The sequence below is a fragment of the Numida meleagris genome, chromosome 2 (assembly GCF_002078875.1).
Source record: "Numida meleagris isolate 19003 breed g44 Domestic line chromosome 2, NumMel1.0, whole genome shotgun sequence".
NCBI lineage: Eukaryota > Metazoa > Chordata > Aves > Galliformes > Numididae > Numida > Numida meleagris.
In genome coordinates this window covers 35449286-35466422 of record NC_034410.1, presented here as the reverse complement: position 1 = coordinate 35466422, position 17137 = coordinate 35449286, and the positions used below count along the sequence as shown (strand labels likewise).

Here is a 17137-nt window from a genome sequence, read left to right as displayed (position 1 = left end):
CAAAAATAACTAGGTATCACAGACTTAAAACCGTTTTTGTTTTTTTTTTTCCTCTTGTTCGGGCACTCTTCCGCCATAGTTAAAAATTCACTTATTGAATCTTAAGTAGAAATTGACTGTTGTGTTGTCTGTTTATCTTCACTTTTCTTAAACTTCATATAATTATTTGTATTCCTTATGATCTACCTACCACGTATATAGCTCTCATAAAATCCAACATCCTGCAGAGAGCTGCTCTGATGCTGACAGGTTGTTTCCAATTTCCACCTGCTATACTGTATTAAAATAGATAAAAGTACTAAATGTATCAGCAAAACTACTTGCTGTGATTACCACAGGGATGTTAACCTAACATTGCTGAGAATTACCACAGAGCCAAAGATAACTGTAGAACACAGTGCATTCCAACAAATTCATTTTGACAAACCCTATAACTGAAGCCAAAACCTAGCAGAAAAATAAACTGACAAATTACTAACAAAACAAAGACTGGGTGAGTAAAAAAATGTTCCTTTGAGTCATTCAATTTATATAAACTTGAGGCCCACCCACGCCTGGGGCAACAAGCACAAGAAAGAAATGAAGCTACTGGAGTGGGTCCAGAGAAGGGCCGCAAATGTGATCTTACTGGAGGGAAAGGGCTGGAGCACCTTTCCTACAAAGAGAGGCTGAAGTAGCTGGTGTTGTTCAGTCTGGAGAAGAGAAAGATCCAGGGAGATCACACTGTGGTCTTCTACCTTCCAATACTTATAATGAACTTGTAATCAGGAGGGAGACTGACTTTTTCCATGGGCAGACAGCAATAGAATGAGAGGGAATTATTTTAAACTGAAAGAGGGGAGATTTAGATTGTTGGAAATATCCAAATAATTTATCAGGACGATATCTCTGATAAAAGCAGATTTAATTCGCAATTGCAATGGCGGGCATCCTGCAAGCAGGAGCGCACCTACGGACACAGTATGACAGCTTTTGTACCTTGTTTCCACCCCTTGCCTACCCCCTGGCTCTGTTTCCCCATTGGCTGAGTACTCCAGGTTCACAGTCCTATCGAAGGTTTACATTTGTTAATTACGTTCTGACACTTGTTCTATCTTGTGCCAGTCAGTCGCCATCCTGCTGTTTCCAAGATATCTCAGTACTCTTCTTCTTGTGTTGATATGGTGATTTTCTCCAAAGCTTCTTCCATTGCATCCGAAGGACGCTTCCTTCGTTAAACAAAGAGCACTCTTAGGGGGTTGGAGAGGTGCCAGGCCTTCCTCAATACCTTCTTCAGGCCCTCTTTAAGGCATGTCATGACTTGTCCTTTTAGTTTGTGCAGGATATTCTTGCAATGTGTGTGACAAAGTACAACATATATTTTCATGCTGACTATACATAAATTGTTACTAGCTAGATTTTGAAAAAGGACCCAAATGGCAGCAGAGGCCATGAAATCAAGAAAATTCTTATCTTGTTCTAATACAGAAACAACATTCGATTCCCACAAGATTACATATTAGGAGGAAATCATTTACTCAAAGGGTGATGAGGCACTGGAACAGGTTGCCAAGAGAAGCTGTGGATGCCCCACCCCTGGAGGCACTCAAGATCAGGTTGGATGGGACCCTGGGCAGCCTTATCTAGTGGGTGTCACAGATGCCCATGGCAGGGGGATTGGAACTGGGTGGTCTTTAAGGTTCCTTCCAACATAAGCCATTCTATGATTACATGATATTTCCAAATACTACTTGAGCCTAGTGGATAGTTTCATGCCAGAGACTGAATATTTTTTTTTTTTTTTTTTTAAGTGTAAAAGCAAAAAAATTCTTCAAAATAGAAGTTTCATTTTGGAAGTTGAAGGATTTATAACTATGTGGACGTTTTTCTGTGTGTATTTCCCCCCCCCCAAGAGAACCCTAAACAATATTTTTTAACTCTCCCAAATGGTGTTGTTTTTAAAAAAATTCTCTCCAAATTAAATCTGTTATTTACATAGCCTCATTTCTACTGTTACACAGTATTGTATTTATATGAAATAAAGTTTAAGCATATATTTAAACATAAATATACAGTAAACAGCTAATCATCAATTTTGATTCTGGTCAAAAAATACAATCACTGTGTAATGCAGGGACAGCAAAAATTGCTACATTAAATAATATGAAAAAATAAAAAATGTTCAGCTAGCTGTATTAGGATGACCATTACTTTTGTAAGGTATGACATTTCTTTGCCACAACAGTTATATCTGATATTTTCTTCCTGATATAATGGGAAAGAATACCTGTACTACAAAGATCAAAATTAAAAAATAAAATGAGCAAGAAACAACGACAAAAGCAAAAGCAAAGATGTTGAGTAGGTCTAATCTAGTAAATCAAAAGCTTGCCCTGCAGTCTGAAGGGGGAAAAAAATTAAATTCATCCCCCCAATGCAATATCTTTGCTCTTCCACCTTAGTAGTAATTAAATCATAAAAAATACAATTAATACACAAAAAGATTTTGACATATGCGCAAGTTTGACAGGAAGTATAAGTTTTTTCTGAAATCAGGGCTTTGTAAAGCTATTTAAACACAAGAGATACCATTTTTGATTCCTAAGATATCCTCTTTCCCTTAGGATATGAACAACATACAGAAATCCTTTCTTAAATATCTCTACAGACAAATGAGAGGGAAGATGCTCCGTGTAATGATAAAGCAGAACAAAAAGAAAAACAACTTTGTGAGGGAAGTCAGTTCTGATAATAAGGCTACTTATCAAGGAAATCAGATCGCTGAACAGAATTTGAGAATCAGCAACTGGGACACAGAGTATAGGCAAGAAATATGTTCTCTGACAAAATAATCAGAAAGCTACTTCGTTCTCTGAAAACACAAGATTTCACTGTTTTTCAATGAAATCAGTCCCAAATGATCTTTCCCTCCTACTTACTATACTTCACATTGTTTGGTAGAGCAATATTACCATATTCAAGAACCATGTGTACATTTATATATTTTTAATTGTCCTTTTTTGAATTATGTAGTAAGGTAATTTCACTTCATTGCTGGTACTTGTTACTCTTTTCATCACTGAAAAGCTCTTAGTAAATACACTATCTTTGTAATTTGTTTCTTCACAATAATTAAACTATTCACCTGACTACAAGAAAGAAGTAGAAGATAAATGACATTGCTTTAATTTTCAAAAGCATGTCTTACCTATAGCATACGAATAGGAGTGATTTGTGCAGCGATAAACAATTGGAATGTTTAGAGACCTGTGTGTTAAGTTAAAGATATGTGATATTCTGGTCTTCAGCAGTAGCATACTGTAAGTTAGACATGGCATTGTTAGATGGTAACTGCTGTTGACTGGATATCAGCATAATACATGCCTACTTAAAGAGAAGCATGCTGCAAGATATTTAAACATTTTTTTGTTCTCTGCTAAAATCAATTATTTGCATGTCATTTAACAAGACCGGAGGGCTCAAAAAAATATTCATAGGTAATATTTAGGAAGACTGGCTCCACAGTTTTGTGTGAGATTTTCAGCTATATTTTCTGGGCTCTTGTCTCGTCTGTAGTATAACACATTTTTCCAACTTTATTATTCCTAGAAATATAACAAAATAAAAAATAAGACAAGACATGAAACGGGTGGTCATAAGAAAAAAATGCTAAATATGGCTGTGATTATATATGTAGATTTAATCACAGTAAATATTAGACTCAAATAGCAATATATACTAAAAATAGGCGTATGAACATGACAATTCACAAATTTCATTATCTGTCTTTTCTTCTGTCCAGTATCTTTTTTCCTTACTTTTTAGTACCTGTTTTAGACACACAACACTACTTCTGTGCTATTTTTTTTTTAAATCATTTGCAAATGCATTTTTATCTCTTCCTCTACTTTACATTGTTTCAAAGCATGTATTGTTTAAGATAAAACCGTATACAAGAAGATCAACTATTCAATCAACATGTTTTCCGGGAGAACATTTCACAGTCTAAGCAAATTCAGAAGAGAATGGAGCATAGTATCACTGCAAGAGATAACAGCCAGATTTTTTCATTAAAAGTTCTCCGCATAAAATATACTTAAGAGATTTGAATAGTTACTGACAACATTCTACTCAGGATTTGTACTCACAAAATGAAATGAAAATCTTCTACAAAAAATAGAACAGTGAGAAATAATTATATTGTTAAGTTGCTGTGCCTTTAATCAATGTTTGATTAGAATAGTTCCTTTAAATGCTACTCTTTGCATTTTGACCTGTATCATCTGGCAAGTATACTTTAGTGAAACATTGCACAAAGCACTGTAAGTCAACAGTGCTATCATCAGAAGTGGAGTAGATGTCAGTTTTCTCCTCATTTTACTAACACTGTGCTTATACTTTGACCTAGCACCGTAATAATTGTAATTATGGTCTGTCTTTACAGCTAACAATGCCTGCGGATACTCTTTTGTTTCTGTGCATTAAACAAGCCGCCATTTTGTCTCCTTACCACATGAGCGTTGCAAAGCTGGGAATCATTTTACATTTTTTTTGTTGTATATGCTTATCAGTGCTTTGATAGGTTACCTTGCAAGTTATGTTTGCTCCCTTATGTCACAGACATGCATTATTTATGAAATGTTTGTATAACAATAGATTATTGTTCTCTGATATTTATGGCCCTTCCTGATCTGAAAGGATGTGTGAAATAGTACAAGAAACAGAATAAATAGCAACTCTTACCACAAAAACCTGTTATTAAAAATGAATAGAAAACAGCACTTATAGTGCGAAGTGTTAAAACAACAGCACTATTCTCTCCTACTGCCTTGCAAATAGAAATCTGACTTTCTGAATTTAAGGTTCTCTATTAAGGATTTAATACCTATTTTTATTTCAGATCTCCTCTGCCCGTGTGCAGACATATTTTTGTCTGAATAATAAACCACTGCTGTCCTGTGGATACTTATGCTTTCTCAGTTTTAAAGGTTAACATTCAAATAACTGCAAACTTCTGAAGTTTCTCCACAATTATTAAATATTTCATTTACATTACAAAAGATATTTTTATTGGTAAAATTATGTAAAATTCTACTTTTACCTGTTATAAAAACTTTTTTGTGAAATATTAAAGGATGTATTAAGAGAATGTTCCAAGGCTACCATTCACATGATTTACACACAAACACTTAAAGGAGGTCTCATTCTTTTGTTCAGCTTGAGTGTCAACAAAGAGGAAAAAAAAATAAACTCTTCCTTATCAAATAGAGGCATAGAGCAGCTGAATCACAGCTGGACTGAGAACCAGCTGTGCAAGCAGAAAGCACGTGGGTATTGGAAGAATGCATTTGTAAATATACTTGTCACTGCCCATTTAAACCCAGCCTCCAAGCAGAAGCAAACAAGGCAGCACACATATGGAAGGACGGACTGAATAATAAGAAATAGTTGTAAAACAGAAAATACTTTCAGATATCAAAGAAGAGAAGAAAAAGTAAAATTAGTACACAGGGACAAATCAGTTAATAAATTCATCATAATAGGATTTCTGTTCATACAATTTCTGAAAAAACAGTGTATATACATTTTCACCTTAAGCCCTGACAGTCTTTAAAAAATGAAATCTCTAGTCTTTCACCTAAGTATTTAGTTCACCAGCCTATCCTAACAATAATTGACAATTTTCTAATATTATGTTGGTGATCATAGAATCTTTTGAGTTGGAAGAGACTTTTAAAGGCCATCTAGATGAATTTCAGTATTTCATATTTTTGTCTGCAATATACGTCCCATGGAGCACCAGTGCAACATGAGAATTATAATCTTATGAAAACATGAATTCTCCTAAGCATGTTACTTAGGTCTCTTTGGAATTGATATGCTGCTACAGGGCATGCACAATAGTACTGATGCTTGCTGCCATCCTGAGCCTGGAGAGGACATGCTGCACCAGTCACCCACATGTTCAGTCTGTCCCCCTTTTAAATCACAAGGACATGTTTGTCATTTCTGTTGGTGCAGGGCTTGCAAAACACACTACAGATGCCATACAGTGCTTACACGTATAGGTTTTGTTTAAATTAGAGGATGTCTAGAAGGGTTGTTGAGGCCACACCTGTCTTCAAAGCTTTAAAGTCATTAATAATTTACATGATGTAAGTTAGTTTGAATGAAAATAATAATGGTACAAAACACAGGCATGGAATGCTTCTCATGAACCTGTTGGCTGTGTATTTTTAAAATATAAAATGAAGCATCTGCACAGCTGCAAACAACACCAGGAAAGAAAAGAACATATTTCCCAACTAGAATATTTGTGGACCTACATTTTCGTCTCTTTTGCATCTGGAAGACTGGCCTAGCAAGTTCCTGAGGAACAGTGATGAAAAGTGTGCAGACAAACAGGTGATGTACCAAACCTCATCCCAAAAAGGCATATGCTTTGGTTGGTGCTCAACCCTCTGTTTGAGATTTAGTTACTTTGATTGTTTCCTGGGAAAAAAAAAGGCTTATTTCCTGATGTGTCCCGTAAGATTTTGTTACAGGACTGCCCTGATCCTCTGTAGTCTCCCAGTGACCCACAGCAAAAGCAGTAAACAAGAACCCAACTACTCCTGATCTGCTTATGTTTCCTTGTAAATCATGTTGTGCAGCTTTTGATGTTCACCTACTTCTATTCTATTTAGCTGCCTCTTAATTGAAAGAGGGGAGAAATAGTGAATACTTAATTTTCAATTTAGCATCATTATGAACTGAGTTAAGTTCAGACTATGCAAAATTCACACAACACTGTGAAATACTGTCCCCAGTTTGAGTTTAGCCAACAATTTTGCACAGGTAAACACTGGGTGACTGTAAATATAACCAGTAGATTTAAGTGTCAGTACTAACTTGGTTTGCCTGAAACAACACATTATATCCGAGCTATCTTCAAGTTGTACTGCTGCAGCTGTTAGAACTTGCTGTAATATTTTTCATATCGGAAGATGACAAATTCTTTTTTAAGCTGATCTACGACATTGTTCAATGGTTTAATTCTACAACTACCCTGCTGTACATCTTGTGCCACCAGTTAATCATAAGAGAGAAAAGACCACTCATACTCCCATTTATCAAACTTCAGACACTTATTTCTTTCTTCCCTTGGAGAGAGAGACACTTTTCAAACATCAAAAGCACCATCTGGAGCTGCCTGTCCCTTTGCCATGTTTGACAATCTATTATGAATGCAATTCCTAAATGAAGACACTAAAACATTTGGTCCCCCAGATGTTTCAAATTTTAAATTAAAGTTGACTTTATGACTTAGACTTGACTGAAAGTTAAAGGTCAATAGCAACAAGAATCAAGTCACTTATAAATAATAACATGCTACAAATTATAAACTGCTTGCTGACTCATCAGTGATGGATGACTATGTATAGACTAATTTTGTTTTTGTATTTTGAGAACTTTCAGAAGGGTTTGTTTATTATTATCCAGTTACCACACATGGAAGTATAAATACAGACCAATTCAAGAAAACACTCTTTTTTTTTTTTTTATTCTCTGCTCTGGTACTTTACATTCAACATTTTTGGAGGAAAAATTTGAACCCACACACTTGTTAATATTAACAAGTGTTTTGACACTGCATACCAGATAATGTTACTATTGTAGAAAGAAACGCTTCTCATGGAGAAAACTCAAAGATCGCATGATTAGTTAGAAGTATCTTGTAACGTTCACCAGAGCAGTAGTTATTTTAGTATTTTAAAATAAATATAAGAATAAACCAGGCCATGATCCCTGATTCATGAGATCATACTCCTTGAATTCATACTCGAATAGGTATGTAGGCAAAAGGAAAACACTATTCAACAATACTAAAGGCATTATCTAACTGAATATTTAGTTCAGTCACAGTTTAATTAATGGAAAATGTATTACATTTATATTAAGATGGCTACCTATAATCACATATCTGGAAAAGCTCTCCTTGTACACAGATGAATTAAATCTCTGAATAGAAATAGAGCTTCTCTTTCAAAAATGTAACAGATACCCCATCTGCTTTATTTTGTATGTTAATAGATGATTATGCTGAAATGGTGTAAAAATGAACATTGCTAGATAACTCCTTTTAAGTGCCATTTATTTCTAAACTGTTTGAAGCACAGAAATTATTTCAGTTAACTCAAGCAACAATTTGTATTGGTGAAATTAGCTCAAGTTCCCTATTTTTCAGGCAGATGCAAGAAAAGACAAAAGAAGCTTTACTTATCACACCCTATTTCACTCCTTGCATCACTCCACTTAAAAAGAGACAACTCTGAGAGTATTATATAAGATTATTTCATAAAAGCAGAAGAAAAGTAACTCATATAATTTTCCACTGTTTCCAGATGAGAGGGGCTACTAGGAGATTCTTGTCATAAGTTTTTTGTAATAATGAAGCACAGAGAGACCTCTAAGTTTATTTTAGACTCTTCATCAAAATGCATCAAAGAAACATCAAAGATTTGGAATGCAATGTTCCCTCTGCAGTCAAAAGAGAGAACAGCATTTTCTCCTTCTACATTTGTAGAAAACTTAAACCAGTCAATGAAAAAAAAGTACCAAATTCACCATACCTTTCAGAGCTTCTTCAATCAGGAAAGTCAGTCATACAAATCACTCAAAGCCCACTCCCAAATATCCAACTGATAAAAATCTTGTCTTCAGTCCTCCTATTCAAACGTAACAGGGAGACATTGAGAAATTTGTTAGCTAAAAAGGGAGGAAGACTGTTCTAAGGTTTGTGTCTGTAGTATCAGGAAGGACTCCTAGCATATATGGCTGTTATAAATCTAACCTTTTCAACTGATTCATTTCTTCTCTTACAGCAGTTGCTTGAGAATTAGAGTACCAAACATTTGTTAAGTTACTACAGCTAAATGTGCCTGAAAGGGCGATACTAGACTAATATGGATTGCTCATGCTTGCTGAATGTCTCAAAAAAAGTTTTAATGTTGCTGCTTTTTTTTTTTTTTTTTAAAAAGGAAGCAAATGGAACATACGTTAATGTATTTCCCATGTATGACTAAGCCAAACCTCTCCCTTTCCCCATCCCCTCTTCAAAACCTATCTTTTTCCTTTTTGACACTGAATCCCCTGCCTGTCTTCAGCAGTATTTAATAGGGAAGAAGAGGTTGGTCTGAAGGGTGCTGAGGTGCTACAACTATCTTCATAAAAGAGCCACAAGAGAAATTATTCATGCCTGGTTTTCAAAGATCTTCAGTGTCACCTTGACTTTATTGGATTTCAGAAAATTCATATAGGGGCTCAACTGCAAGAGGAATGAAGGCTTCACTGGTTCTTTGGCACACAAAATTACTTTACATCCCAGTTATGGAGAAGAACTCAGACTAGCATAATAATTCCTAATAGACAGCTATGAAACCAGTCAATCATTTATGGAAATGAGACAGGTTAGCCTGATGAACAAGACAACAGCTGCACGTCCCTACATGTAGGAGACAGGTCTCTCACACCCAGCAAGAGGGTATCTCACTGACATGAGATGAATCAAAAACTATGCTGGGACATTGGCATTATAGAAGACATGACAGTACACTGAAAACAAATCCAGCTATACCTCAGAAAGCTGAGTCAGTATGAGTAAAAGCATTGTTGACTCCTCATACATTCCTGAAGTTTGACAGAATGTACCATAATACAAGACAGCAATCCTGAAATTAGGAAATGCCAATATCTAAATGTGATAAAATATGTAAATCTGTTATAGTCATGTTTTTATTTATTTTATGCTTGTTTAACAGTCATTTCATTGTGTTCTCTTTCTATCCTTTTTTTTTTTTTTTAAATAAAAACATATATGTCTTCTTTTCACTTTTAGTCTGAAGATTGCATTACTGGAAAAACATCCTTGAAAGTATTAAGAACATTTTTAAAGGAACTTTTTAAATTCTGAACCTTTGAAAAACACTTATAAGACAAGGTTTTTTCTTGCTGACTGAGCATTAGTGTAATAGAAGATATGCATTGAAAGTAAAGACAGAATTCCTCTTTACAGTTGCTGTTCCAGCATAACGTAGGTTGTTAGAAGTACCTTGCCATGAAAAATCCTCTTAATTCCTTTGAATGTCTGTGATTGAGAACATTCCAAGATTAGAAAAAAAGAACAATTTTCTATTTCTAGTGCAAGATATGTTTCTGTCACCTAGATTACCTATTTGCTTTCTTTCTTCAGATATCATCAGTGTAGTTTAGCTGAAATATTTTCTGCTAGTCTGTCTTCTTAGACTATTTTTTACGAGGATAAATTTGGAAGTACAGGGTAAGGATGGAAACATGTCTCTTACGTACAATTAGCTATTCATATGAAGTAACTATCCTGTAGAAAGAATTAAAGGTGTAAAACACAACCCTTTCTTAAGGCGAGACTGGGATAGATATGGTACAAGGGTGGTTTTTGGTAGTGGCATTCTCCTAACTGTAATTCAGGTAGTAGTTTACACTTGAGGAAGTAAGATACATCCCTCATTCTTCTAACGTTTCTATTTGTCTTTCGTTACAAGTCTTTTACCACAATATTTGAGCAACTTCACTATTTAGGTGCTTCTAGAGATCCTGAAACTATTTTGATCATCATGACCACGAGCAAGAAAACAAAAAAAGGCTTATGAGAATTATTTTAAGCAAAAAACATAATAAGAATTGTATAATTGAGCCACAATTTCAAATTATTAAAGTAAAAAGAAACATGTTAGTTCAATACTTTTTTTTGTTTGTTTCCCTTTGTTTTCCCATAGAATCAAGCTTAAAGTTTTACTAAGTGTGAATAAAAACTCATTCAGGAACAACAAGCCTGTCCCTTAGTGTAGAGTAGCAACACTGACAGAAAGAAATGGATTTTCTACAGATATAATGTGTTTTATTCTGGGGGGTGATTTTACCTTCCTAATAATTCAGAGAAGAGCTAAAAGCTCTTACACATTAATCCCAGCAGGTAGGTCTGAATCTCCTGCAGTACTGTACTTCAGCCCCTTTATTGTCAGGTGTCTATCCTGTAGACGTAGCTACTAGCCCTGATATTTGATCTACTAATCACATACTAATCCAGCACATGGGTTTATTAAACTATAGATGGCACAAAAACAGCATAATATGCCATTGGTTGAGTCTGTTTGGAGAATATTTGTAACTTAACTTCTCCAGTTCAAGAGATATTTATGTCATGTAGTCAAAGACAGTATTGTTTTATGTATCAGAAGATAATTGTGGGGTCAAAAAGCATAGATTCCATTTTTTCACAGCCAAGCTACCTGTACATTCACTGTGGTGTTTTACTGCTACATTCTCAGTCTTGGAAAGCAAAGTTTTGTATCAGCAAGCACTTGCTATTCTGTTGTATTTAGTTTATGTTGCTCTCCCTGAAAACTGAAAATTAGCCATGATAAATTAACACCAAAGCATTCAAGTGCTGTGCAAACTTCTCTAATACACTCAGCATTAAAACAGACAAAATGAAATCCCTGTGCTCTGCATAGCAATACGTTAAATTTCAATAGGTGCAAATATAGCAACTACCAAACAAAGAAACGATATTACAAAGAATCACTCTCACTAATTTCACTTTAAATAAACTTTTTTTAAGAACAATTACCACATACTTTTCAATTAAATATGAGCAATACATTTTATGTAATTCTGAATGTTAGAATGTTGGGAGACAATATCTTCTATCATAAATATAAAAATCTGTTTCTGTCCCTTCATGATAACTCATCTCATAAAGCCAGCCCAAAATAAAATAGGGCATGTAAAGGTGACAGCATATGTCTTATAAACTTCAATTGTACACCTGGAATTTTTTTTTTTTAATGACAGTTCATAGAAAATGAGATATCAGCAACATTTGGCCGGAGAAAAAAATCCAACTGTAATTTGCCCAATTAATTCTAACCTCTTTACTTGTAATTATTTCACTCATGTCCCAAAACTTAGCTTATTAAGATCTATCCATCATGGTGTGGATCATACAGTATTTCTGTCATTGGGCTTCTTGGCCTTTGTCTTTCTTCCTTTCAGATTCTACCTACAGAGAATTCATAAAAGGAAGAAGTGTTCTAAATAGCTGAATGAGGGTTAAAGGTGACAAATTACTATAGCTCCAGATTATTTATTTATTTCCATTGCTAATAATTCCCTGAACTTGCTCTCCTGCTTTCCTGTAAAAGCCCTTCATACTATTCACTTGTTAGTTGTGAGACAGCTAGTTGGACAATTTATTTATAATTTTCATCTAGCTTTATAGTGCATATAACAGCTGTTTTTCTCTTTTTTTTCCTTTCTCCTCTGTTGTGCTCTTTAAAAGAGATCTTCCAGTCTCATGATTACTGAGAGTGATCATATCTATCTGTAGAAAGTGCTTACTTCAGTGTTCAGCTATACTACAGATGAGATGGATACATCAGGTTATGATTATTTATGTTAAAAAAAATCCAACAAAAAAGACAGTAGAAATGAGTAACGATAAAATTATTCACAAAAAGGGCACAAGCAGAAAGCCTGCACTTAACCTGTCACTCATTCCCTTAAGACCTGTGCAATGCTATAATAGGATGGAAAATACCACAGTAAGAGAAGGACGGCAAAGTCTTTGACTACAGCAAATAAGAATGAGCCCAAATACAGCAGCCATAGAAATGAAAGAAAAAAGCAGCTTACCTTCAGAAGGCCTTAAGTAGGCAGGGATCTCCAGGAAAAAAAAAAAAAAAAAAAAAAACCCTTGCCTTTCCTGCCAACCCTTAAATGAGTTATGGGAAGGGGTGGATCCTTGCTCCACCCCTTCCAGTCACTCAGGTGCATTGCTTGCACCTGAGCTCCCCTGGGTTGGCCATGCCTTCCCACCAGGTGCACAATCACTGGTTCAAGCCATGACTTAGCAATTCCGCTACAATTTGATTCAGTAGAATGATGAATATTTGAACTGTTTCTCCTAAAGCGTGCTTTCTTTTTTAATTAAAAATATCACCTGCATATATCTATAAATATACCTGAAAAAAAAAGATTTGAAAGTTTCAGATAGATAATTGCTGTTCTGAAAACAATGTTGGGGTCAAGAGGATCACATTTCTAATATGCAATTAATCTGTTTAGTTAGGATAAAAGGGGAGAAAAAAAACCAAAATTATTCAGACAGGTCCAACTAAAGCTAGGCAACAAAGTCTCTGTGTGTCTCCAAGAGTTACTGCTTCCATTATCTGCTTCAGTTAGCACCGAGTTGCAACTAGAACCAGAACTCCAGGCCCCCATCTGGATTCTGCTCATAGCAATATGAAAACATCTAAACAGCTGCCTGTCTTACTAGCATAAGAATTTTAACTAATGAGTTGAAACGTCTGCAGTAATTCCCACCTGTCCATCCTGACTGCTCTTGCTGATTGCTGCCTCTGCTTCAGGAACTGATCAGCTGCATGGTAAGCAGTGCTGAGCTGCTGTCATTCACTGCAGCATGACTGGAGTTAAGCTGGGACTGTTCACCATCAGGATGAAATCTGGAGCTGCTCAGCAGCTGTTTGGTCAGATCCATCCACCCTCACACTAGAAATGGAACATTTGGGAGAGGGGCAGAACTGATAACAAACATGAGAACCAGAACAGCCTTTACCACCCACTCAAGAGAGATAAGAAGTAAAGCTCCAGGCTAAAGTATTTCTTCTGTCTACAGCCTTGTAGATCCTTGTTCATATCTCCAGTCACATTAGAAGAACAACTGGTTCACCCACAGTGTTTCTTGATTTCAGGCACGCTTAGTGGATCTTGCTTTAACACTTTTTAGAGACTCTATGAATCCCTACCTGAAAATAAAATTCAATTGCCTGTCTGAGACAGTCTAAATGTAAGGTGAAGGACATCAGGTAGATGTTGCAAATAAATGAAGGATAGAAAATGTGATCCCCGTTTTTACAATTACTGTGCAAATTTCCCAGCTTTGCTCAGAAAAAAAAAAAAACACAAAAGAAGCAAAAAACAAATGAACAACAACAAAAAACACTAACCAATGTAACAAGCATGTGTTCTAGAAACAGCAATAGTTAATATCATTAATGGTACTTCAAGTGCTTTGAAAACTCAGGGTGTTTTTTTTTCCTCAAAGTTCCCTTATTTTCTATATATTATATACATCAGTGACATTGTTGTCCATAGATTCCATAGCACAGTTAAAATAGAAAAACTCTATAATCAGCAGCAAAGAAACAAATCCTGGCATATTTTAAATATACATTCACCTATCTTCACTGCCTTCCATAATCCATTCCAAAAAAATCCAAGAGTCACTGGTGTCATTTTTTCTGGACTTCAGTAAGGCCTTTGACATGGTCCCACATAATTCCTTTTCTTCAAATTGGAAAGATACGGATTTGGTGGATTGATTGTTCAACGGAGAAGGAACTGGTTGAGAGATTGTATCTAGAGGGTGGCAGTCAATGGCTCAATGTCTGGATGGAGATGGGCTACAAGTGGCATCCCTCAGGGGTCAGTACTGGGACCAGTGCTCTTTAACATCTTCATCAATGACATCCACAGTGGGATCAAGTGCACCCTTCCCGAGTCTGCAAATGACATCAAGCTGTGTGGCATGGTTGACATGCCCAAGGCATGGGATGCCATTCAGAGAGACCTACACAAGCTCTAGCAGTGGTCCCATGTGAACCTCATGAGGTTCAACAAAGCCAAGAGCAAAGTCTTGCACCTGAGTCGAGGCAACCCCCACTACCAATACAAGCTGGGAGATATAAGGATGGAGCACAGCCCTGCCAAAACAGGCCTGAGGATTTTGGGGGATGGGAAGCTGGACATGAGCTAGCAATTTGTCCTAACAGACCAGAAAGCCAACCAAATCCTGGGCTGCATCAGCTTGTTCAGCAGGGTGAGGAAGGTGACCTTGCCCCTCTACTCTGAGCTGGTGAGGCTTCACCTGTAGTACTGAGTCCAGATGTGGAGTTCTCAGTATAGGAGAGATGTGGACCTGATGGAGCACATCCAGAGGAAGGCCACAAAAATGATCCAAGGGGTGAAACACCTCCCCTACAAGGTCAGACTGAGAGAGCTGGGGCTGTTCAGCCTGGAGAAGCATATTCCAGGAGACCTGAGAGTGGCATTTCAATATCTAAAGGGGGACTATAAGAAAGGAGGAGACAGATTCTTTAGCAGGATCTGTTTTGTTAGGACAAGAGGAAATTGTTTCAGACTAGAAAAGGGGAGATTTAGATTGGATATAAGGAAGAAAATTTTTACAGTAAGGGTGGTGAGGCACCATAACAGGTTGCTCAGAGAAGTGGTGGAAGCTCCAGCTCACTGGAGACATTCAAAGTCAGGCTGGACAGAGCTCTGAGCAACCCCATCTATCTGTAGAAGTCCCTGTTCATTGCAGGGGCGTTGGACTAGATGACCTTTAAATATCCCTTCCAACTCAAAAGATTCTATGATTCTATAAGAGTCACGAGTGCTGGAAGTAATGACCTTTGTAAGAGGTGGTTGGGAGAAAACTGAATATTTATTCTAGACATTCTAGATTCAAGTTTATGATGAAATAAGGTCATGTGTTATCCAGTCATCCTCATACTCACAAAAAAAATGAAATCAGTTAAAGCAAAAATAAATAAATAAACAACAACAAACCCACAGTACTACTGGATCCTCATTCCATTTATAAATGTAGATCTTTAAAAAAATTATAAAAAAGAAGAAATAGTAATGATAAAAAAGCAAACGCTATAGTCAATTGTTATTGTACTTTTTCAGCAGGCTTACCCTATCTATGTTGCTTCGTTATCCCACATCCTCCGGATAGCAGGAACATGACAAAATAGACTTTAATTCTTTGGTTTTAGTAGCTAGACAATCATCAATAAGTCAGTGAAGATCCGTTGGCCTATGACAACCCATACTGCCAAACAGCTTTTCACCAACTGTGAGGTAAGAGCACAGGTCCAGAGAAGAGAGAAGATAGTGCATTTTATCCTCTCATGACCATGCTCATTCACAGTAGCATTTCTCCAGACATATTCTGTACAGAAGTCAAGCTTCCTGCAGTGCTACTGCCATTTAGTTCATTTCAAAGCTCTACCCCACTGCTCACTCAGCAATCCCATCAGTCAATCACAGCTTTTTCACAGCTGCTTCATCCTTTTCTCTTTCTTGGCTAAAGATGACTTGTGCACTTTACCACATGAGATTACACCCTGCTCTGCAAATCAATCATAGCTCCAGTTCACACTGTAGGCAAAACTGACTAAATCAATTCTTTACTTAAAGTCACTTATAATCTACTTTTCTTAAGTTTTTTAATGCATTCTAAAGGAGAATGACCCACTTCTTTTGAAAATTAATAGCTGTCACATTCTACTGGTTGTAGATACAAAAATGAATTAACAAACAACTATTTGTAATTGCTAATGAATTTGCAAATTAAAATGACAGATTAAAAGAAAGGAAAATCTCAGGATCTTATAGATATTGAAAAGGTAATGAAAACACTTGGATGTAGTATGCCAATAGAAAATTTGGAAAAGCTTTTAACCAGCACAACCATTACTACACTTGTAAGTGTGGAGAGGACGAATCTGGCAGGTTTTTCCTCATAATGCATAGCAGTGAGGTCACATAGCTCATGTCAGAATACCATCCTTCTACTTAGAGAAAGACTCGATGTAGTACAATGTAAGGGATACTGTCTGACTAGTTCCAGGCAAAAACTTGTTGGTAATAGATGTATGGAGCACAGTATGCTCTAACCCGTCATATCCATACTCTTCAAGGCAGTAGCAGCAGAGCCAAAGTCTCCAGCTGAGTTCAAAAATTCTGAGAAAAGACTATTAAAAAAATATAGATAGGTAAATATTCCTGTAAAAACAAATGAAGATAATGAAGAGATTCAGAACATCTAATACAGCCTGCTTCCTGTTTCCAATGCAGAAGCATCTTTTAACCCTAAGAGAATGTGTATTATGATACATCTCTCCTTAAAACAGGTCCAGTAAAGACAAAATATGTTTTAAAATCACAAACAATTATTTACCTTAAAGCTTTGAATGTAGTCGAAGTCCTACTAAGACAAGTTTTTCCATAGGCAAAATACTGTATGTAATCGAACTGTTTTCTCACATTT

At 36.1% G+C, this 17137-nt stretch overlaps 1 long non-coding RNA gene across 1 annotated transcript; it reads right to left on the bottom strand.

The window, feature by feature from the left end:
* LOC110393987 lies at positions 1327 to 12731 on the bottom strand. The gene is made up of 3 exons (XR_002435298.1): positions 12691 to 12731; positions 8592 to 8687; positions 1327 to 3584 (listed from the first exon to the last, which is right to left on the bottom strand). It is a non-coding gene; the product is annotated as an uncharacterized LOC110393987 (long non-coding RNA).